This window comes from Miscanthus floridulus, chromosome 18 (genome assembly GCF_019320115.1).
Source record: "Miscanthus floridulus cultivar M001 chromosome 18, ASM1932011v1, whole genome shotgun sequence".
NCBI classification, from domain to species: domain Eukaryota; kingdom Viridiplantae; phylum Streptophyta; class Magnoliopsida; order Poales; family Poaceae; genus Miscanthus; species Miscanthus floridulus.
This window is the reverse complement of record NC_089597.1, coordinates 10141901-10165426: the sequence shown is the minus strand read 5'-3', so window position 1 is coordinate 10165426 and position 23526 is coordinate 10141901. Positions and strand designations below refer to the sequence as shown.

The window sequence follows — 23526 nt, the reverse complement described above, 5'->3', positions numbered from 1 at the left end:
AGAAGTTGGTACCACAGTGGCTGTTGAAATGATGCCATCGAGGAGTATGCGTGATTATTGAAAAAGGAAGAGGTATGGTAAGGGCATCTCCAAGAGTTTTCAAACCCCACTGCCAATCTTGAATTCTTTGGCAAGATTAAAAGAAAACGCTCTCCAATAACTCTCAATCTTTCCGCATTTGGGATAATGGACCAATCGCACGGAAATAAACGCTCATATCAATCAGCCAATCTTGAGATGGAAGGGGTGGGGAAGAATATAAGGAGTAAGGACAGAGTTTCGAATACAAATATGCAAGAAACAAAGAAAGTATAAAATTGGTTGGGGGTGGTTTGAAAATAACATGGAATTCCTGATGCAAAATGTCTTTTATATCTAGGAATGAGATTTTGGAAACGGTTGGAGGAACCTGACAAATATACTCCCAATTTTTTTAAGCCACTTCAAAAATCCATTGATTTATCAATTATTTTTTAGAACTATTGGAGATGCTCGAAGGCAGAGCGTAAATGGTTGGTAAAAAAAGAATGATACAATATTATATTACTACATCACACACTTTTGAAAACATACAACATCACGCACTTATTCTTGATGCTAGAGGTGTGCCATTGCACAGGCTATCCAACGTACGGCATACGAGTAAGCACAAAACTGTTTTGGTTGCCTCCAAACCCAACGCCACTGGACAACGACGACATCACAAGAGAAGAGCCCCGTCAGCGGTAGGACGCACAAAGGAAATAAACGGACATCACACACGAGCGAGCCCCACCAAGGCAAGGACAGACAGAAGAATCAATGCAAGGGCTGGATCGGATCGGAGTGTCCTAGGTTACTTTGAGGTTGGAAATAAACTGCTGCATGCTCCGGTAGCTGCTGCCACCCTCGGCGACGGCCATAGCCGCTTCCTCGCCGGTCGTCGTCGCCCTTGCCCCGACCACCGCATCGGACATGACCTCCTTTACTTTCTTCCCGATCTCCTCCGCGGTCACCAGCCAGTCCTCCCCGTCCCAGCTCCAGTGCTCCATCCACACCCTGACCCCGCCGCTCACCACTACCATGGCTTTGACGCGGTGGTCACTGCCGCGGGGCCACGTCAGCAGCGGCACGCGGGCGGCGGCCGCCTCCATCACCGAGTTCCACCCGCTCTGGCTTAGGAAGAGCTCCACGGACGGGTGCTTCAGCAGGGCCTCCGGGCTCCTGCTCCACCCACGCCTTGGTCACCAGGCCGTGCTGCCCCTGCTGCAGTCACTCCAGGAACCCCTCGCCAGTGCCGGCCCTAGGGGTACGGTACTAGGTGCGACGGCCGAGGGCCAGAGGAAGGGTCCAAGCCCAGGTATATAAACCCCTAGGTCCTATAATCCATTAGATATTGACAAACTAATGAGAAAAGAGACATAAAACTGGCCAAAAGGTCCAAAAAGACAACATCAGCATTTCTTTCCTAGTTTTCTTTCTCCACGGCCCTCGGGTAGAGAGGAGGCGAGGAGTCACGCTGCACACAGCACACTCTAATCGTGAGTTCGCGATGTACGCCTTACACACGCGGAGCTGGCGAGCCGCGCCGCCGCGAAGAGCTAGACTACCGGAGACATGGACACGACGCACGAGGACGGCGACTAGGTAGGGCTCCACGACGACGACATCTTGATTCTTGGCTTCTTATGAATTGCGATCACCGATCAGTTGTTTAGACCCATGGTATTTTTTTCTTTTTATTTTTAATTCAAATTAATTATTTGTATATTATTTCAAACTTCTAGTACTTTGTACCTATATAGTCATATTTTTCTTCTAATTTAGGTGTTAGAATTTTAGAATATTACCTAAGAAACATATGTCATGGGTGAGAAAAGAAAACGAATATATTGCTTTTTTAATCTACATTGTTCCTCGATAATTATCATACATCTACAAATATATTGCTTAATCTACATTATTCCTCGATAATTATCAGACATGTTAAATTAAAAATATGTTATTAAATTTGCTTTCGTTTTGTAAGTAAAATTAGTGCCTATATATTATAAGATTTTATATATGGTCAAGAGGAGCCGTTGCGACGAGATCGCCAGAGGGCCCTTAAAATCCTAGGACCGGCACTGCCCCTCGCTGAGCACGTCTGTCAGCTCTGCACTGTCGTCCCTGTCCACCTTTGTGGTCTTGAGCACCCAAAGGAACCGGCAGCCGCTCGCCTCCAGCCCGGCGGCGATCTCCCTGATCTGTGCATGGCTCACGGCGTTGCGGTTGCCGAACGCGACGCACACCACTGACCGCGCTGGCTGCTCGTCGAGCCATGCGACGGGGGAGGAGTCGTCTTCCTTCTCAACCTCATCAGCAGCTGAGTTGCTGTGCTGCGACTGCGATCTGAGCGGGCCGATGGCGTACAACGGTGGGAACCCGACGACGACCTTGCCGTCTCTCCGGGCAGCGAGCGCCGCTGGCTCCAAGGCGTCGAACGTGTTGACCAGAAAGCCGTCGGCGTTGATGATCTCGCAGCCGTTGTCGATGAACTGCTTGGTCAAGAGCTTGTTGAGGTCGAGCAGCTGCTGTGGGAGACAAGACTGCGGGATGCGACGCACGCCGGGGATATTGACGTCGCCGACGCCGCCAGCGCCAGGCCGCTGCTCGTGCTGCTCGGCCTTCTTCTTCTTGTCGAGGTGTAGTCATGGTTTCCAATATCGGCCGAAATCTCCTGATATTTCCGATATATCATCTTTATCCGTAGGTGCCGATAAGGAAATATCTATCTTTTTCGTAAAAAAATTGTTTAAATTTATTTAAATTCAAATTAAATTTTATTTGAATTTGGTCCGATATTTCCGATATATCCTGTTTATTCTCTTTATCTGTGATCCCCGATAAATTTTAATTTCCGAAAATGAAAACCTTAGTGTAGAGGGGTGTAGGCAATGAGCGAGAGCATGGTGGTGCAGGAGATGAAGAGGACGTGGCACTGGATGCCGAGCTCCTTGGCGATAGGGATGACGTGGGAGGTCAGGGTCATGTCTGTAATGACAGCCGACACACGCGGGGCGGCGCTGCCGATGAGCGGGCCGAGGAGGTGCGTCGAGCGGTGCAGGGCCTCCCATCGGACAAAGAACCGTTAAAATTACAGGATCATTAGATGTAGATCTAGGGGTGCTGACTTAACTAGAATAGTATAAACATTCCCTAGAACATGGACTACGAGATCCAAGAGGGAGGGGGGACCAGAGGTACCGACCATCGGAGGGCTTTGGTAGAGAGGACGGTGAAGAGGTGGCGCTCCAGTGGTAGTGTAGCAGTGAAGTGGTCCAACGGTGACGGTGTCCCGGTATGGTGCTTCCCGTCGCTGACTGCGGCCCTCACTAGATCGGGTTAGGTTTTGTCAGTGGGTGTGGCGGCTCATGGTGAACCTCATACTGAGAGCCGTCGGCCCCAACCTCTCTTTATAGCGCAGTGCGACAGGGGCCCACCAACCATGTATGGTTAGGTGCCCCCGAACAGGGAGCGAGGTCAAGGCCCAACTCGACCGTTGGGCTGAGCTAGAGAGATCAACACTAACAATCTCCTCTTTGATCTCATCTTATTACTTAAACCTAACTTACTTTATCTTTTTCCCATTCCATCACAGATCAGTGCATAGAGTGTGCCTCATCGTCACGGTCACTGCTATTAGATTAACAGCTACAATGCACCTCTCTATTTTGAAATAGATTCTCAACTAGGCCCTTATTGTCCAGGAATCATAAGCTTTCCCTTAAACCCATGCCAGCTAAGTGTTCTCTGAACACGTTGGGTGGTAAGCCTTTTGTAAGCGGATCCGCGAGCATCTTTTCTGTACTTATATGCTCAAGACTAATTATATGATCCCGCACTTTGTCTTTCACAACATAATACTTTATGTCAATGTGTTTGGCAGCACCACTTAACTTATTATTGTGAGCATAACATACTGCTTGATTATTATTGCAGTATAACTTGAGTGACTTTTGTATGTCGTCTACCACTTTCAACCTGGGCATGAACTTCTTCAGACAATTTACCTACCCTGTGGCCTCATAACACGCTACAAACTTGGCATACATCATAGACAATGTAGTGACGGTTTGCTTGGAGCTTTTCCATAATATAGCTCCTCTTGCGAGAGTAAATATATATCCTAATATGGACTTTCTATCATCTCCTATATAATCTGAATCTAAATACCCCTCTATGTGTAGGGAATCAGATCTTCTGTATGTTAGCATAAGGCCTTTTGTGTCTTACAAGTAACGCAAAACTTTTTTTACTAGTCTCCAGTGTTCTATTCCTAGATTACTCTGATATCTGCCAAGTAACCCGGTAACAAACGCTAAGTCAGGGCGTGTACACACTTGAGCATACTGTAAACTTTCAACAGCTAAAGCATATGGAACCGCTTTCATTTGATTGATTCATATTGGTTCCTGGGACATTGGAATTCCCCAAATCTAGCGCCCTTGACTATGGAAGCAGGTGAATGCTTACAATTTTGCATAATGTATTTCTTTAGAACCTTTTCTAAGTATGCCTTTTGTGATAATCCTAAAACCCCCTTTCTTCTATCTCGGTGAATCTCTATTCCTAGAACCAACGAAGCTTCACCGAGATCCTTCATATCAAAACTCGAGGACAAGAACTTCTTTGTTTCTAGTAGTAGATTAACATCACTACTAGCGAGTAAGATGTCATCCACATACAAGATTAAGAAAATGTATTTTCCATTCTTGAACTTTGCATAAACACAATTGTCCTCTATATTTTCTTAAAACCCAAACTTCCTTATCGTACTATCAAATTTTAAATACCACTGTCTTGATGCTTGTTTTAATCCATAAATGGATTTCTTCAGGCGGCATCCCATACGTTCTTTTTCTTCCATAATAAAACCTTTTGGTTGTGCCATGTAAATATTTTCCTCCAAATCCCCATTTAGGAACGCCGTCTTTACATCCATCTGATGTAATTCTAAATTATAATATGCTACAAGCGCCATTATAATTCTAAAAGAATCCTTACATGAGACTAGAGAAAATGTCTCATTGTAATATATGCCTTCTCTTTATGTGAAGCCTTTCATCACAAGTCGCGCTTTAAATCTTTCTACATTCCCCTTGGAGTCATATTTAGTTTTGTAGACCCATTTACAGCCTACTGTCTTTGCTCTTTTAAGAATTGTTTCTAAGTCCCAAACACCATTGGTATTCATTGATCTCATTTCATTTTGTATGGCTTCAAGCCACTTTGATGAGTGAGCGCTTTTCATGGCTTCTTCAAATGAGATGGGATCATCCTCCATTTGAAATTCTTCACATTCATAGACTTTGTAGTCATCAGGAATGGCTAGTTTCCTAACTCTTTGAGACCTTCTAGGGGCCTCGTTAGTTGACGCTTGTTCTACATGAGGCTATTGTTGCTCTTCCCCATGTGTGACAATGGGTTCTATAGGATCCTGAAGGATAGGTTCCTCATGTTCATTCATTGTCGCCACGAGAGAACAAACAACAAGTGTTTTTACTACAGTGTCTTGCACTGTTGGTGCATCAACAACAGGTAGTGTGAAGAATGGCTCCTGAACCATCGGAGCGGGCACATGTACCCGCTTCTCCTCTAGGTTAATTTCTTGTGCTACCATGCTCCCCCTGATCAGCTCTTCCTCCAAGAACACAGCATGTCTTGTTTCTACAAACTTTGTATGTCTGTCGGGACAATAGAAGCGATAACCTTTTGACTTTTCTAGATAGCCAATAAAATGGCAACTGACTGTCTTAGAATCTAGCTCCCTATGTTTGGGTTAAAGACTTTAGCCTTAGCTGGACAACCCCACACATGTAAATAGGTAAGTGAGGATTCCTTTCCTGTCCCCAACTCATATGGTGTTTTGAGCACCGACTTGCTTGGCACTCGATTAAGAATATGAATGGCTGTTTTTAATGCCTCTATCCATAAACTTATCGGTAGAGTAGAGTAACTTATTATACTTCTCACCATATCATTAAGGTACGGTTGCGTCTTTCAGCTACTCTATTCTGCTGAGGCTCATTCGGTGTAGAGTACTGGCAACTATGCCATTTTCCTGTAAGAATCTTGCAAAAGGTCTAGGAACTTGGCCATATGGGGTGTGTCGACCGTAGTACTCCTCCCCACGGTCGGATCTTACTATCTTAATCTTTAAATTGTGCTGATTTTCTACTTCAGCCTTAAATATCTTAAATTTATCCAATGCTTCTGATCTTTCCTTAATTAGATAAATATAGCCATAACGAGAATAATCATCTGTGAATGTTATAAATGAATCATAACCATCCACACTCTTCATAGGAAAAGGACCACAAATGTCTGTGTGAATTATTTTTAAAATTCATGCGCTTCGTTTGGCATCTTTCTTTATTTTCTTAACATACTTTCCTTTTATACAATCAATGCATTGTTCTAAATCTGAAAATTCTAATGGCGGAAGAATTGATTTCTTAATCAATCGCTCTATTCTCCCCCTAGAAATATGGCCTAAACGACAGTGCCACAATTTTGATGATATATCATGAACTCTCTTCCGCTTATTTCTTGCATTCATAGATGAGGAGGCATTCTCATTCTCAGTGCTCACAACATTCACATTCTCAGAAAAGTAATAACAAATAAAGCTTGTCTTGTCGAAAGGCAAGACCAACACACTTATTATTAAATATAATCTGACATTTGCCATTACCAAAATGGCAATCATATCCATCATCGTCTAGATGTGAAATACTTATCAAATTTCTACGCAAAGAGGGTACACAAAGAACATCTAAAAGCTAAAGTACAAAACCATCATCTAATTCTAGAGAGAGATCTCCAATGGCTTCAACTTCATCTTCAACTCCATTTGCTACTTTAATTCTTCTTTCTCCTCTTTGCAGGGTCCTTCTCGTATGGAATCCCAGTAATGAATTTGCAACATAAATAGTGTACCTAAGTTAATCCACCAAGTAGATTTTGAATAACTTAAATACAAGGACTTATCTATGAATGTAATAATGTCCTCACCTCTCTTCAAAAGGCTCTTCAGGAAATCTGGACAGTCCTTTTGGTAATGTCCATGCTTCTTGCACTATTTGCATTGATCCTTGTCAACTTGGATATTGTTGTTCTTCTGATGGTGATCATTCTGAGGGGCTTCCCCTTGAGGTTTGGTATTTTTGTTAAAGTTCTTTTTATAGTCCTTCACATGGTTAGCAGAGTCACCATGTGAGCTTTTAAGCCTCTCCTCTTCTTGCACACACATGGCAATGAGCTTCCCAATGTCCCATTTATCGGGCTGTATGTTGTAATTAACAAAAAAAGTTTCATACTCTTTAAGCAAAGAAGCAAAAACCAAATGAATTAGGAACTCATCTTTGAGCCCCAAATCCATTGTCTTGAGCTTGGATGCTATGTTACTCATCTTCAATATGTGCTCTCTTATCCCTCCACCAGAGTATTTCTCATTGAATAACTTCTTGATCAGGGTGCTTGCATAAACCTTTGAAGAGCCAATAAACTGACTCTCCACTTTCTTGAGATACTCGGTGGCGGTGTCACAATCTGGGATTGATCCCCTTATTGCATCTGAAATAGTAGACTTAGCCACCATCAAGCACTTGTGGTTCGAAATGTCCAACTTCTTACGATCAAGATTGTATTTCATTCTCACTTCTGCATGATCTCGCTACCGAGCAGTGAAATCAGCATCAGTTTCATTCTCTGCCCTCACTGGGTCCACTGGCTCAGTAGGACACGGAGAGGTAAGTGCTAGGTCATTCTCGGACAGCGCAAGTGACAACTCATACTTCTCTCGCCATACGCGATAGTTGCCCCTTCAAGAAGCGGAATGTGCGAGATGAATGCCATAGGGTTGAGTCCTGAAAACATCATCAGAGAAAGTGAGAAAACAGGACATAATAATTGCATGGCTTAATTTAACGTTAGTCAAAATTAAAACATACAATGTGATTCTACGTTAACTCTACATCACCGTTGGGCAGAAATAGAACTAATGCATAGAACTCATAAATAAACTTATAATATTGTTATCATCAACGTTAATTAGAAAATAACAATACCATAATTTGACTTAAACAAATATGACTACTCCTCTAATTATTTTTTTTCTGTTGGTTCTAATTTAATTAGAGGATAAAACATTAACATAGCAGCAAAAACATGAAAATACTCTATTTTTCTAGAAGCATTTTTGAGTACTTATCTACTCTCTAAAATTGAACACGTTGGTGCAAATTTATAGAGATAAAAACTAGATTAAAACATATTATCAAAATGCTACTAAAAATAGAAAAAACTTAAAACTGTCATCAACTATTCATTTGGGCCAGCTTGGAAAGTGAGGCTCGCGGCCCATTAGGCGCTCGCACGCGCCTTTACTCTCCATCCCCAGGGCGCAACCTGGGAATGGGCTGGGAAAGCTATTCCCCGCCTGGGCCAAAAGCCGACTCGACCGCTCGGAGCTGTCCATCTAGATCGGACAGCTCCCCGGAGTCCTCGCCCGATCAAAACCACGGCTGGCTTCCTCCCCCAAAACCCTAGGTCTTATTTCTTCTCCTCCCCTTTTCTCTCAGCGCAACGACGCAGCAGTGGCGATGACCCGAGGCTGCCGGAGAAGAGAAGACAGGTGCCACCATAGGCCCCCTCATCGGCGCGCATGTTCGTCTGAGGGTGAACGCGCCGCCGTCGAGCGGGCTTGTAGTGGCGCCCTCAGCCGGGGCTCGCGCACACGGCTGAAAGGATCAAGATGCCCAAGAGGGGGGGTGAATTGGGCTAATTCTAAATTTTCTTGCAATAATCAAATCCTACAGTTAGCCCAATTAACCCCTTGTGCCTAGAAAAGTGATTCTATTAATCTAACGCACAACGGACTTGCAACCTATGTTCCAAACTTACTCTAGCAAGGCAATTCTATGAATGTAAGAACAAGTATTAAATTGCTCAAAGTAAATGCTCAAAGTAAATGCTCAAAGTGAATAGAGAGAGAGAAACACGGCGATGTTTTGCCGAGGTATCGGAGAGTCGCCACTCTCCACTAGTCCTCGTTGGAGCACCCACGCAAGGGTGTAGCTCCCCCTTGATCCGCGCAAGGATCAAGTGCTCTCTACGGGTTGATTCTTCGACACTCCGTCGCGGCGAATCACCCAAAGCCGCTCACAACTTGAGTTGGGTCACCCACAAGCTCCGCCGGGTGATCACCAAGCTCTCAATCACCACCAAGCGATCTAGGTGATGGCGATCACCAAGAGTAACAAGCACGAACTCTCACTTGACCACGCGAAGCCTAATGAGAAGATGGATGCACACTTGGCTACTCTTGATTCACTAATGAGGCTACTCTCTTGGATTCTCAAATCTCAATCACCTCACTAGGACCTTGCTCTTCTTGGCACTCACAAACGTGTTTCTCAGCTGTTGGAATGAGAAAAAGTGACTCCACACACGAGTGGAGCTTCTATTTATAAGGCAGCCTGAAAAACGAACCGTTATGAGCTTCTGCGGGGTGACCGGACGCTCCGGTCAGTTCAACCCGCGAACCAGTGAAAATGTGTTGACCGGACGCTGGTAGGGTCCGATCACCACTGACCGGACGCGTCCGGTCGCATTAAACCCTTACTGGAACCTTACTGGACTCGACCGGACGCTGAACCCCCAGGGTTCGGTCAGTACTGACCGGATGCGTCCGGTCGCAGATTCCCTTCTCTGGAACCTTACTGGAGTTGACCGGACGTTGCCTTTCAGCGTCCGGTCACTTGACCTTTCTAGTGTCCGGTCGCACCGAACGCAGACTGCTGATCAAATGAACTGACCGGACCTTGCGGCCAGCGTCCGGTCGCACTGGGGCCAGTGTCTGGTCAGCATTTGACCCTCCATTCACTTCCAACTCTCGATCATATGTGAATGAAGTTTGCTCCAAAGGATCTTAGGCATTCATAGGAGCTACCTAGAGCTAGTTTTAACAAGTGTGCACCACACCTAACTCACTAGACTCACCTAGGTCAAGCTACTCGTCCATACCCCCCTTAATAGTATAGCCAAAGGAAAAACAAAGTCCTAAACTACTCTAAGTGTCACTTCAACTTCAATCGACACTTAGAACTAGTCATCCTTAACCTTGTCGTCCATCCTTTGAAAACCGAAACGATTTCCATCGTAGGGGCATGACAACCTTGATTGCCCAATTGATCTCCATTACCATGACCTAACTTACTTGTCTCTACAAAACATACGTTAGTCATAGTAATCTTGTATTGTCATTAATCACCGAAACCCAACTAGGGGCCTAGATGCTTTCAATCTCCCCCTTTTTGGTGATTGATGACAATACCACCTCGAGTATGTGAAAGAGTGAGGTTTTTGACGGGCTTGGTTCATATAAGCTTTTGTCGATAAGAACAAAAGTGTTAGGCAAGCTTATATGACCCAAGCCAACACAATGTACTCAAGGGATATGAATTAAGCAAGAGTACAAGTAAAGATCATTTGCATCGGAGTATAAACGCGGAAGCAAGGGCAAATGAGCATAACACAAGTGATATGACATATAAATAATACAAAGTAGAGAGCACACATGTCATATATCACAATCACATAGATATCACTATCACATAGATATAATAATATGCATGAAAGTAACACACGAATGCATAAAAGTAATAGTGTATCACACAGATAAAACTCCAAATGTATATAATAAGCTAATACTAGATAACTAGCTCCCCCTAAATGTCGCTCCCCCTGAGTCTACATACTCGAACCCTCTCCCCCTTTGGCGTCAAACACCAAAACCTAAGGGTCGGTCGGTGGGGCTGCAGCGGATGAGCCGAGCGCTGAGGTACGAGGAGCAAGCTGGAACTGGGCGCCATCATCATCTGACCCTAAACTCTGTACTGACTGACCCTCTGTGGCTAGCAATGTCTCTAAAGCAGTCTGGGTCTGAGCTGGGGCAGGTGCTGCCTGTGATGCTGCTGGGACGTCTATCGTAGGATCTGACGGGGCGATAGATGAGGGGAGCCTCTGAGTAGTCACAGCAACTGGGGCTGCTATAGAAGGACCGTCGGTATGCATATGAGGCGGTGTAGGCATGCCAGTCAACTCACTGAAAGATGCTCCAAGACTCCTGGAGACTGATGTGTCAGGCACAAATAGCGAGGGTGACTGCTCCGGTGAGAAGCCCGTGTGATATGGAGTGAACTGCGGGGCTACCACTGGTGAGGACAACCATTGGGACACCTGAACTATAGGTGAAGCAAACTAAGCTAGAGGCTGTCCCTGACTCTGAAGCCCACTAGGCTATACAGCTAGAGTCATCAAAGTGGTGGCAGGCTGAGCAAGCTGGGGTGAAGGCTGTGGCTGTGGGGCCCCAAGTGCTGTCACTACATGCTGCATAAATCCCATAAGCTACTGCTGCATGAGTAACTGCTGCTGATGCATCTGCTGCTGCTGCTGCTGGAGGAGCTGCTGCTACCGCTGGAACTTGTCCTGACGAGCCTGAAACTGTGCGAAGTTGGCAGCGGTCTCCTGTGCCTGTCATGCCTGATCTTGCTGCATCTGCTCAAGAATAGTAATCAAGGTGGGGTCCGTCTGCGGTGCAGGAGGAGCTGAGTTGGAACTGCCAACCTCTACATCATGTCTGCGTGGAGGCATATGAGGAATCGGCTGATAGTCATCATCCGAACTGTCATTGGACTCGGTCATCTCCTATTGTACCTCAAGCTGCTCCTCCTCAGTAGCGGGCTATGCCTCTGATGATCTCATCCTGCTAAGCTGCTGACTCTAGAACATCTGGACGATGACTAGGCTGAGCAGGTGACTGTGGAGTGCTGTGCCTGATCCTCTGTGCCATGTTATAAGCTGGAAACTCTATGGTGGCACCTCTGTACTCGGCAACCATCTCTGGGGTCCTAACATGCATAGACTAGAGCATCAAGAAAGTAATCCAATGTGCATATGGAAGCTATCTGCGACCCTTGAAGTCCTCAGCAATAGTATCCTCCATCTCTGATAGAAGGAGGTCCCAAATGTCGAACACGGTCTGCTGCATCAAGGCATTAAGGAGCCAGAGCTGTAGGCGAGTCAGACCCTCTCTGTATCCCAACCTAGGAAGTAGTGTCCTCCTGATAATGGCCTCTAGCACATGAGCTATAGGAGTCAGGTCACTAGGGTTCCTCCTCGACCCCTCACCAAAGGGCTCCTTGAAGCAATGGCGCACAAGATCTGTAGGGGGCACCAACCCTCCATGAGGGCGCCTGGGAGGCTCCTGCTGTCCATAGCATACCTCATGCAATCTGATAGGCTGATCCTGTAGCCTCAGTATCTCCTGGGCCCTGAAACTCATCACCCTATAGTCTCTGCCGTTGAATGCAAAGTGTATGAAGTTGTGATGCGGATCAACGTAGAGTGAAGCATAAAACTGCCAAACCCAAGATGGTACATATACTCCTATCCGGCCAATTAGATCTATGTGCCCTGGCAAATATGACAAGTAGGGGCGGATATGCTCTCCGGCTACTGCCATAATAGACTCTATACTGTAGACTCTCTGAGATCTGAACACTACCCCACTATTGAGATAAGCATTATAGAAGTCCTCCTGGAGCGGTGTATAGAAGCCCTCTGCTGCTCTCTCATCCCTCCTCGGAGGGAACCACACGTCAAACTCAACAAACCTCAACTGGCGAACCTATCTAGCTGTGGCAGCCCTCAAGTCAAGGTGTACCACTAGAGGCAGACCCTGTGGTTTGGGCGGTGGGTGTGAACCCCTACACTATGTAGCTAGCCTCGCTGGACTATAGCACTGGTATGACCAGAGCGGCGTAGCTAGGGTGCCGGCTCGGTCTCCTCGGTCTACTGGCCCTCCTGGGTCTCCTAAGCTGGCTGAGGCTCTGCTAGTGGGGGCTACTACTGTGGCTCCTGCTGGGGCTCCCCCTGAGGTCGAGGCTCTACAAGAGCCAGTCGATGTCCTGCCATCATGACAGTCCCAGGTGGACCACCATGACGACGCTCAGCCTCCTCAACTGCTGCCCTCTATGCCGGTGTAAGCTACGGATCTACAATGACCATGCCACTGCAAGCACCTCCTCTCTCGGCACGCTCTGCAGCCTCAGTGACTGCTGCCGCTCTCGTTGTCTCTACGTTGGGGTACTTGCACTTCTTGGATGTCACCTGCTTCGTTGCCTTGCCTTTCGATCCTATAGGCTGGCGAGGCGGGGGCCTTTGATCGTCGTCTCCTGGACCACCACCAACATTCTTCGTGTGAGCCATCTACCCTGACAAGAGGATGAACTGCCACTAACGAAGATCAACTGTCAAACTAACACTCTCAAGGCTTGGCCTTGATCCGTACTCGCGATCTTGGCTCCGAGTTGTCTGACAACTGTCACAAGAACCTCAACGGTACTGACTCGCTGCACAATGGAATAGATGGATATACAAGTAAATACAATATATCTAATAGATGCGAAAACCCTAGGAAGCAAGCAGTGTAGGTATGAAATTGAAGCGACGGGCATGCTACCTGACGATCAGCGATCCGGGAAAAGAAGAGACGTCATGCGGGGAAACACTGAACTAGCTAGGGTTAGGGTTCTCGAAGCTCTACGAAGAATCGGCCGGGGATCAGCGACAATGATGAAGTTAGGGTTGCTGCGCTGATGCTAGGTAATCTAATGAATCGGTAGTAGGGCCTTACCAACGCGGAGGCAGGGCTAGGGCATGGAAAATCGGCGCGGTGGAGCTGCTCGCTAGCTGGAGGCACCGGGCGCATGGGTTCGGCTTTGACGGCGCTGCAGGCGCGGAAGGCACGCGGCTACGGTGGCACGGAGCAGGGGCGAGCGCAGGCAGCCGGCGGTGGCGCGCGGTGGTGGAGCAGGAGCAAAGGCGAGCGCGGGCAGTACTCTGGCGATAAGGAAGCTCAGCGGCGTGGTGGAGCTATGGTGGCGCGGTAGCTGGGGCACGAGCTTGGTCACAGCGAGATGCGGGGCAAAGAGGTACGGCGGTTGTGGTTAAATAGATCCCCCAACGTGACAAGAAAGGAAATAGAAGAAGAGTCCTGATGCCACGCGAGATCAACTGACCGGACGCTACCACCCAGCATCCGGTCGATTCCAGAGAGGTCCAATTCTTTTGGAATCACGATCAGACGCATCTGGTGGTCCATGATCGGACGCAGGCAGGGTTCGGTCAGTACAGCCTGTTCCTTCTTCAAACGATCGGACGCTGGATCCCTTCCTGACCGGACGCACAAACGCAGCGTCCGGTCACTCCTTCAGCAGCAGTTCACCTCCTGTGAACTGACCGGACGCTGGACAGAAGCATCCGGTGTAGTGTCCGGTGGTCCTTTTCCAGCAAATCTTCAATGTTCCTTCACGCTGCCTGTTCCCAATCAAGTCCCAACTTGAATAAGATCCAAATAAACACCAATTGGGACTGATGTGAGTGACCTCTCTCAAACCCTCATATTTTTCAAAATATTTTGCCTTAGGCTATAATTTTTTAAAGAAAATAGGCAATAAAAGGGCAAATGGAACAAAATGACAAAACAACATCCATGCATATGGAATACTTTGTAAGTAAATCTAGTTGCTTGTCAAGTTTGATCCAAGGTTAAGCTTCTTCACATGCTTTTCGGCGGTTATCTTAACCATGTTAGATAAGCCCTATATGCATTGCCAAAAATTAAACATGCTGTATATTACAATGAATGCAATGGACAACACAAGCTCAATTTTTAGTGAAGTTACTAAAATCAAGTACATTGAGCTCATTCCGCAATCTACAAAATGTAGCCTCATCTAGTGGTTTAGTGAAGATATCCGCTAATTGATCTTCGGTTCTTACACCTTCTAGTGATATATCATTTTAGCAACATGATGTCTTAGAAAGTGATGGCGGATATCTATGTGCTTGGTGCGAGAGTGTTGAACCGGATTATTTGCAAGTTTTACGGCACTTTCATTGTCGCACAAAAGAGGTACTTTTTCTAGAACTACACCATAGTCTAGCAAAGTTTGTTTCATGTATAATATTTGTGCACAACAAGCACCCGCGGCAATGTATTCTGCTTTGGTGGTGGACAAAGCCACACTATTTTGTTTCTTGGAGGACCAAGACATAAGTGATCTACCAAGCAAATGGCACCCTTCGGATGTGCTCTTTCTATCCACTTTGCATCTGGCATAATCTGAATTGGAATAGCCAACTAATTCAAATATAGCTCCTTTGGGATACCAAAGGTCAATGCTTGGTGTGTGTTTAAGATACCTAAGGATTCTTTTTATGGCAATTAAATATGTTTCCTTAGGACTAGCTTGAAATCTAGCACACATACACACACTAAACATGATGTCGGGACTAGATGCGGTTAAATATAACAAGCTACCAATCATAGAACGGTAGAGTTTGATCAACCGGGTTACCTCCCTTATCTAGGTCGAGATGTCCATTGGTAGGCATTGGTGTCTTGATTGGCTTACATTTATCCATCTTGAATCTCTTGAGAAGATCTTTTGTGTATTTCTCTTGAGAGATGAAGATGCCTTCTTTCATTTGCTTGACTTGAAAACCAAGAAAGAATGTAAGCTCACCAATCATGGACATCTCGAACTCCTTCGACATCAATTCACCAAATTCTTTGCATGAGTCTTCATTTGATAATCCAAAGATGATATCATCAACATATACTTGACAAATGAAGATATACCCATCAAGCTTCTTGGTGAATAGTGTGGTGTCGACCTTCCCAATGGTAAAGCCCTTCTTAATAAGGAAGTCCCGAAGGCGCTCATACCAAGCTCTTGGGGCTTGCTTAAGCCCATATAGTGCCTTGGACAACCTATAAACATGATTAGGATATCTAGGGTCTTCAAACCCGGGAGGTTGATCAACATAGACTAGTTCATTAATAAAGCCATTTAAAAATGCACTTTTCACATCCATTTGATATAGTTTCATTTCATGATGTGATGCATATGCAAGTAGGATACGGATGGCTTCTAATCTTGCAACCGGTGCAAAGGTCTCTCCAAAATCCAAACCTTCAACTTGAGAGAACCCCTTTGTAACTAGTCTTGCCTTGTTCCTCACAACAACACCTTGATCATCTTGCTTGTTGCGGAACACCAACTTCGTTCCAATAACTCTTGCACCTTTTGGTCGCTCTTCAAGAGTCCAAACTTCATTGCGAGTGAAGTTGTTCAACTCTTCATGCATGGCATTGATTCAATCCGGATCTTTAAGAGCTTCTTCTACCTTGGTAGGCTCATAGCAAGAGACAAAAGAGTGATGAGCAATAAATGAAGTAAGTTTTTGAGATCGAGTCATTACTCCCTTTGATGGACTCCCTATGATGAGATCTTATAGGAGAGGTGTATTTCTTCTATTGACCACTTGGGGAGGAGGTTGTGGAGCATCAACATCTTGTGCTTATACCACCATTTGCTCATGGGAGATATGAGTATCTTCATTTTCTACTCTCCCATCTTTTTCACCATCTTGTGGCACACTTGATGAAAAAAGTTGGTTAATGACTTGTACATCATCTTCATCATCTTTTGGCTTGATGTCTCCCACCGGAATATTCTTCATAGCCTCCCTCAATGGTTCATCACCTATATCATCAAGATTCTCATGTGCTCCTTGGGAGCCGTTAGATTCATCAAATTCCACATCATATGTTTCTTCAACCAAGCCGGTGGCATGATTAAATACTCTATATGCTTTGGACTGCGATGAGTAGCCAACAAGAAAACCAATATCACAACATCTTTGGAACTTTCCTAGGTGTTGCCGCTTCTTGTAGATGTAGCATTTGCAACCAAACACCCTAAAGAAGGAGACGTCCGGCTTCTTCCCATTGAGCAACTCATAAGGTGTCTTACCAAGGAATAGGCGGTTGGATGCATAGCATGCGGTGTTGATTGCTTCCGCCCATAGAGCTTTGGAGGTGTTGTACTCATCTAGCATTGTCCTTGCAAGAGTGATCAAGGTCCGGTTCTTCCTCTCAACTACACCATTTTGTTAAGGAGTATAAGTTGCGGAGACTTCATGCTTGATCCCAACTTCATCACAATAGGCTTCAATGTTTGTGTTGTCAAATTCTTTGCCATTGTCACTTCTTATCTTCTTGAGCTTCACTTCAAATTCATTTTGGGCTCTCTTGGCAAACTTCTTAAAGCAAGATGCAACTTCGGATTTGTCATGAAGGAAGAATACCCATGTATACCTTGAGTAGTCATCAACAATCACAAGACAATAGAGATTCCCTCCCAAACTCTTGTATGTTGTTGGTCCAAATAAATCCATGTGTAGGAGTTCTAGCACTCTTGTGGTTGACATGAAAGCTTTGGTTGGATGAGTATTTGCAACTTGCTTGCCGGCTTACATGCACTACAAAGCTTGTCCTTCTCAAACTTCACATCCTTCAACCCTCTCACCAAATCATTCTTCATAAGCTTCTTGAGTGAGCTCATCCCAACATGAGCAAGTCTTTTATGCCATGGCCACCCAAGTGTTGTTTTGGTGAATAGGCAAGTCTTCAAATTTGTATCTTCGGAGGTGAAGTCCACTAGATATAAGTTGTATCTAAATCCATTGAATATCACTTGATTGTCATCTACCTTGGATATAACAACCTCCTTCTCAGTGAACAAGCATTGAAAGCCAAGATCACACAATTGTCCAACGGATAGCAAGTTGAAGCTCAATGACGCAACATAGAGCACATTGGAGATGGAATGATCATTTGATATTGCCACTTTGCCCAATCCTTTAACCTTACCCTTTGAGTTATCTCCAAATATTATTTTCTCTTGTCCATCTACCTCTTCATCTAGTGAGGTGAACATACGAGGATCACCGGTCATATGTTGAGTGCAACCACTATCAATAACCCAATGACTTCCACCGATCTTGTAGTTCACCTACACACAAGAGATTCAAGCTTTAGAAATCCAAACTTGTTGAGGGCTCTTCACCTTCTCAACAAGTGACTTAGCCACCCAAATCTTCTTAGGCCTATTCTTGTTAGGGGGACCTAAGAACATGACTTTCATCTTTCCACTAGAGTCCTTTCTAAGCATGTAGTGAGCATTGAAGGCAAAGGGTCTAGCATGCTTGGGCAAGGGTTGTGGCGGTGGAGTTTGACACTCATGAGCAAAGTGGCCTTCTTGTCCACACTCAAAACATCTCTTTGGCTTTGGCTTTGGCTTTGATTGTTGTTGTTGAACTTGAGCATTCTTCTTCTCTATACTTGCCACATATCCAATGCCACTTCTATCCATCTTCATGACGGTGTTCATGAGTAGCTCACTTTGGAGATGCTTGCCTCTAGCAAACTTGCTCAATCCAATCTTGAGATGCTCTTTCTCTAACTTGAGCTTCTTATTTTCTTCCTTTAGAGCATCATCTTTCTTTTCTTCCTTGAGCTTCTTGTTTTCTTCTTTGAGCTTCTCATTCTCAAGAATCAACTCTTTGTCATGATCAAGAGTTTCTAGCACAATGGTGCTATGGCTTTTCATTTCTTCAAGATCTTTCATGAGCTTCTCATTTGTGTTCTTGAGCTTGACATATTCATCATAGTCATTGCACTCAACCACTTGCTTGCCTTTGCCACTAGATCCTTGCTCAATGCTTTCATCAATCAAATCATCACATGATGTAGCTATATCAATCTTAACAACATGGTTAGTAGCATCATGTGGCTCATTTGGTAGGAATTCTTGAGCAATGACAAGAGTATCATGATTGATCTTAAGAGTTGTATACTCATCTTTTAGTTTGTTGTGACTAGTGATGAGCTCATTGTGCACCCACTCAAGTTTATCATATTTATCTTTAAGCTCTTTCTTAGAAGATTTGAGCTCCTTGAGTTTAGATGATATAGCATCATTAGTTTCTCTAAGCTCATCATTAGCCTTTTCCAATGTATCACACTTAGCTAAGAGTGAATCATTTTTAGCATCAAGCTTTTCATTTGTAGCTCTACTCTTTCTAATGATCTTAGTGTATTTTCTTAGTATTTTGACAAGATCATCATATGTAGGTGAATCATCATCATCGCTATCGCTATCATCATCACTAGCATGCTCATCATCACTACTATCATCATTCTTAGTTACCTTGTGTTCACCCTTGGCCATAAGGCATAGGTGTGTAGAGGATGATGGCGATGGTGGCGGTGAAGATGCAAGATCAATAGCAATGGTGGCCACCTTCTCATTGTCACCATCATCATCGGATGATCCACTTGATGAATCAATGTTCGTGAGCCAATCACCGACAATATAGGCCTTTCCACTCTTCTTCTTGTAGAAGTCCTTCTTTTTGCCATCTCCCTTCTTGTATGGCTTGTTCTTTTTCTTCTCATCTTCATCTTCATTGCTTGAGTCATCTTTCTTGCCTTTGTTCTTATTCTTGAACTTGTCTTTCTTGGGCTTTGTGCATTGATGAGCTAGATGGACAAGTTCGCCACAATTGTAGCGATCCATCTTGGAGATTGGCTTTCTTCTTGAGCTAGTGAAGAACTTCTTCTTCTTACCATCAAACTTGATGCCACTCTTGTTTAGCTTCTTTAGCATCTTGGCGGTCTTCTTCACCATGAGAGCAAGACTTTCTTCATCATCTTCATCACTTGAGCTCTCATACTCAAGTCTTGCTTTGCCCTTATCTTGGCTAGCTTTGAATGCTAAGTCCTTCTCTTTCTTCTTTGTAGAGGATGAGCCATCTTATGGCGTGATGTGCATGTACATCTCATGAGCATTGATCTTTCCCAAGATTTGTGTTAGTGTAGCGGCGGAAAGATCACCTTGATGTAGCATGGTTATAATGTGCCCATATTTGTCAATGCGGAGGACACTCAAGATCTTTCTCACAACGTCGGATGGTGACATTTGAGTAAGTCCAAGCCTATTGACTTCCTCTACAAGAACATTTAAACGTGAATACATCTCATTAGCACTTTCTTTAGGAAGCATCTCAAAGGAATTTAGCTTTTTGATTACAAGATGATAGCGTTCCTCATGCTCACTCTTGGTTCCCTCATGGAGCGCACAAACGTCTGATCATAGTGCATGGACGTCTTTGTGGTTCCTTACGCGGTTGAACACATCTTTGCAAAGGCCTCTAAAGATGGTGTTTCGAGCCTTTGTATTCCATTTTTCATAATTAACCTCATCGCCTTGTAAATTAGTTGCATCCCGAGGTTTTGGGAAGCCTTGAGAGGTGGCTCTAAGAATACCAACGTCTAGAGCTTCTAAGTACGCCTCCATGTGGATTTTCCAATATGAAAAGTCATATCCCTCAAAGATAGGAGGAGGTCCGTCCCCGTGAGATATCTTGCTCTAAGCGGTTAAGCTTAAAACGTGAGCACGAGGCTCTGATACCAATTGAAAGGATCAAGATGCCCAAAAGGGGGGTGAATTGGGCTAATTCTAAATTTTTTTGCAATAATCAAATCCTACGGTTAGCCCAATTAACCCCTTGTGCCTAGAAAAGTGATTCTATTAATCTAACGCACAACGGACTTGCAACCTATGTTCCAAACTTACTCTAGCAAGGCAATTCTATGAATGTCAGAACAAGTATTGAATTGCTCAAAGTAAATGCTCAAAGTAAATAGAGAGAGAGAAACGCAGCGATGTTTTGCCGAGGTATCGGAGAGTCGCCACTCCCCACTAGTCCTCGTTGGAGCACCCGCGCAAGGGTGTAGCTCCCCCTTGATCCGCGCAAGGATCAAGTGCTCTCTACTGGTTGATTCTTCGACACTCCGTCGCGGCGAATCACCCAAAGCCGCTCACAACTTGAGTTGGGTCACCCACAAGCTCCGCCGGGTGATCACCAAGCTCCCAATCACCACTAAGCCATCTAGGTGATGGCGATCACCAAGAGTAACAAGCACAAACTCTCACTTGACCACGCGAAGCCTAATGAGAAGATGGATGCACACTTGGCTACTCTTGATTCACTAATGAGGCTACTCTCTTGGATTCTCAAATCTCAATCACCTCACTAGGACCTTGCTCTTCTTGGCACTCACAAACGTGTTTCTCAGCTATTGGAATGAGAAAAAGTGACTCCACACACGAGTGGAGCTTCTATTTATAAGGCAGCCTGAAAAACGAACCATTATGAGCTTCTGCAGGGTGACCGGACGCTCCGGTCGTATTGACCGGACGCTCCGATCAGTTCAACCCGCGAACCAGTGAAAATGTGTTGACCGGACGCTGGCAGGGTCCGGTCACCACTGACCGGATGCGTCCGGTCGTATTAAACCCTTACTGGAACCTTACTGGACTCGACCGGACGCTGAACCCCCAGGGTCCGGTCAGTACTGACCGGACGCGTCCGGTCGCAGATTCCCTTCTCTGGAACCTTACTGGAGTCGACCGGACGCTGCCTTTCAGTGTCTGGTCACTTGACCTTTCCAACATCCGGTCGCACCGGACGCAGACTGCTGATCAAATGAATTGACCGGACCCTGCGGCCAGCGTCCGGTCGCACCGGGGCCAGCATCCGGTCAGCATTTGACCCTCTATTCACTTTCAACTCTCGATTATATGTGAATGAAGTTTGCTCCAAAGGATCTTAGGCATTCATAGGAGCTACCTAGAGCTAGTTTTAACAAGTGTGCACCACACCTAACTCACTAGACTCACCTAGGTCAAGCTACTCGTCCATACCCCCCTTAATAGTATGGCCAAAGGAAAAACAAAGTCCTAAACTACTCTAAGTGTCACTTCAACTTCAATCGACACTTAGAACTAGTCATCCTTAACCTTGTCATCCATCCTTTGAAAACCGAAACGATTTCCATCGTAGGGGCATGCCAACCTTGATTGCCCAATTGATCTCCATTACCATGACCTAACTTACTTGTCTCTGTAAAACACACGTTAGTCATAGTAATCTTGTATTGTCATTAATCACTGAAACCCAACTAGGGGCCTAGATGCTTTCAACGGCGATGACTGTGGCTCGACTGTCTTCCCGCGTGCTGGCGAGGCGACGGCGGGTCGTTCTTCGCACGTGCGGCGGTGTCGATGGTGGTGAAGAAACCAGGTAGGTCCTCTTCTTCTCTGTCTGTTCCCCTTCTAGGGTTAGGGTTAGGGTTAGGATGATTCAACTCGATTCGTTTCTTTCGATTCATCTCCTTTTAGTTTCTCTTGGATTTGTATCCCAAAATCTAGATCTACACGCTAGGGTTGGCGACTGATACCATTGTTAAAATTACAAGATCATTAGATGTAGATCTAGGGGTGCTGACTTGACTAGAATAGGATAAACATGCCCTAGAACATGGATTACGAGATCCAAGAGGGAGAGGGGAGCAGAGGTACTGACCATCGGAGGGCTTGGTGGAGCTGGAACCGTCCATCGCGTCGGTAGAGAGGGCGGTGAGGAGGTGGCGCTCCAGTGGCGGTGTAGCAGTGAAGTGGTCCAATGGCGATGGCGTCCCGGTGATGGTGCTTCCCGTCGCTAGTTGCGCCCCTCACTAGATCAGGTTAGGTTTTATCGGTGGGTGTGGTGGCTCACAGTGAACCTCGTACTGAGAGTTGCCGGCCCCAACCTCTCTTTATAGCTCAGTGCGACAGGGCCCACCGACCATGTATGGTTGGGCGCCCCCGATCAGGGCGCGAGGTCAAGGCCCAACTCGGCCGTTAGGCCGAGCTGGAGAGATCAACACTAACAAGAACGGGTCACGGTCGTGGCTTAGGAACTCAGACGCGTCCAATGGCAGGAGGTGGAGGTTGACGCGGTGGACGCGGGGGAGGGCAGCGAAGAGGCTGCTGAAGTGGTCGGCCTCGGCGGCAGAGACGGTGGGAAGAACGGTCGCCACGAAGAAGTCGACATCGTCGTCGTGCCCCGCGAGAAACGCGATGAAGCGGAAGAACGGGAGGAGGTGGCCCATGCCGGCTCTCGGGATGAACATGACATGCGGGCGTGATGCACCGCCGTCGAGCTCTCTCAAGCTCTTCGTTGCCGACGTGGCCATGGCAGAAAGCTTGGTTGATGCGGGGTGAAGTGGCGATGGAGAGTTGGTAGTCTTGTTTGAAATCTGGACTTCCCACGTGACTTAACAGATGATGTTGCTGTGACCTGTGAGTACCCTACATTATTGGTAGGACGTGCCACGTGTTGTTGGCAATGGAGAAGAAGAGCCGGAGCATGTACATCTTGCCGGGCTTCACCTTCAGCTTGAACGTGTCTGCTGTATATATGCAACATAATTGGTTTTTGTCGATTGTTTAGTTAGATTGCCTTGATCTGTAGTGATCCTCTAATATAAGTAGAGGTGCAACCTTATCCCATTAAGAAACATTTCTCAAACATAATCTACAAGCTTTCCACGATATTGGACGACTTTTCATCGAGTTAAACTCAATTCGGGCTCGGACCAGAAAAAAACGGCTTAGCTGGTTTTCAAAACCTGCTAAGCGGTTTTTGCGCGAGGCAAAAACCAAAGCCGTAATTTCTTTACCCCAACTTCAAATTGGACGATCT

At 45.7% G+C, this 23526-nt stretch overlaps 1 pseudogene; it reads right to left on the bottom strand.

Annotated features, from left to right (window-relative positions):
- Nucleotides 1–830: 830 nt before the first annotated feature.
- LOC136523270 (UDP-glycosyltransferase CGT-like) lies at nucleotides 831–23017 on the bottom strand (annotated as a pseudogene).
- Nucleotides 23018–23526: the final 509 nt, after the last annotated feature.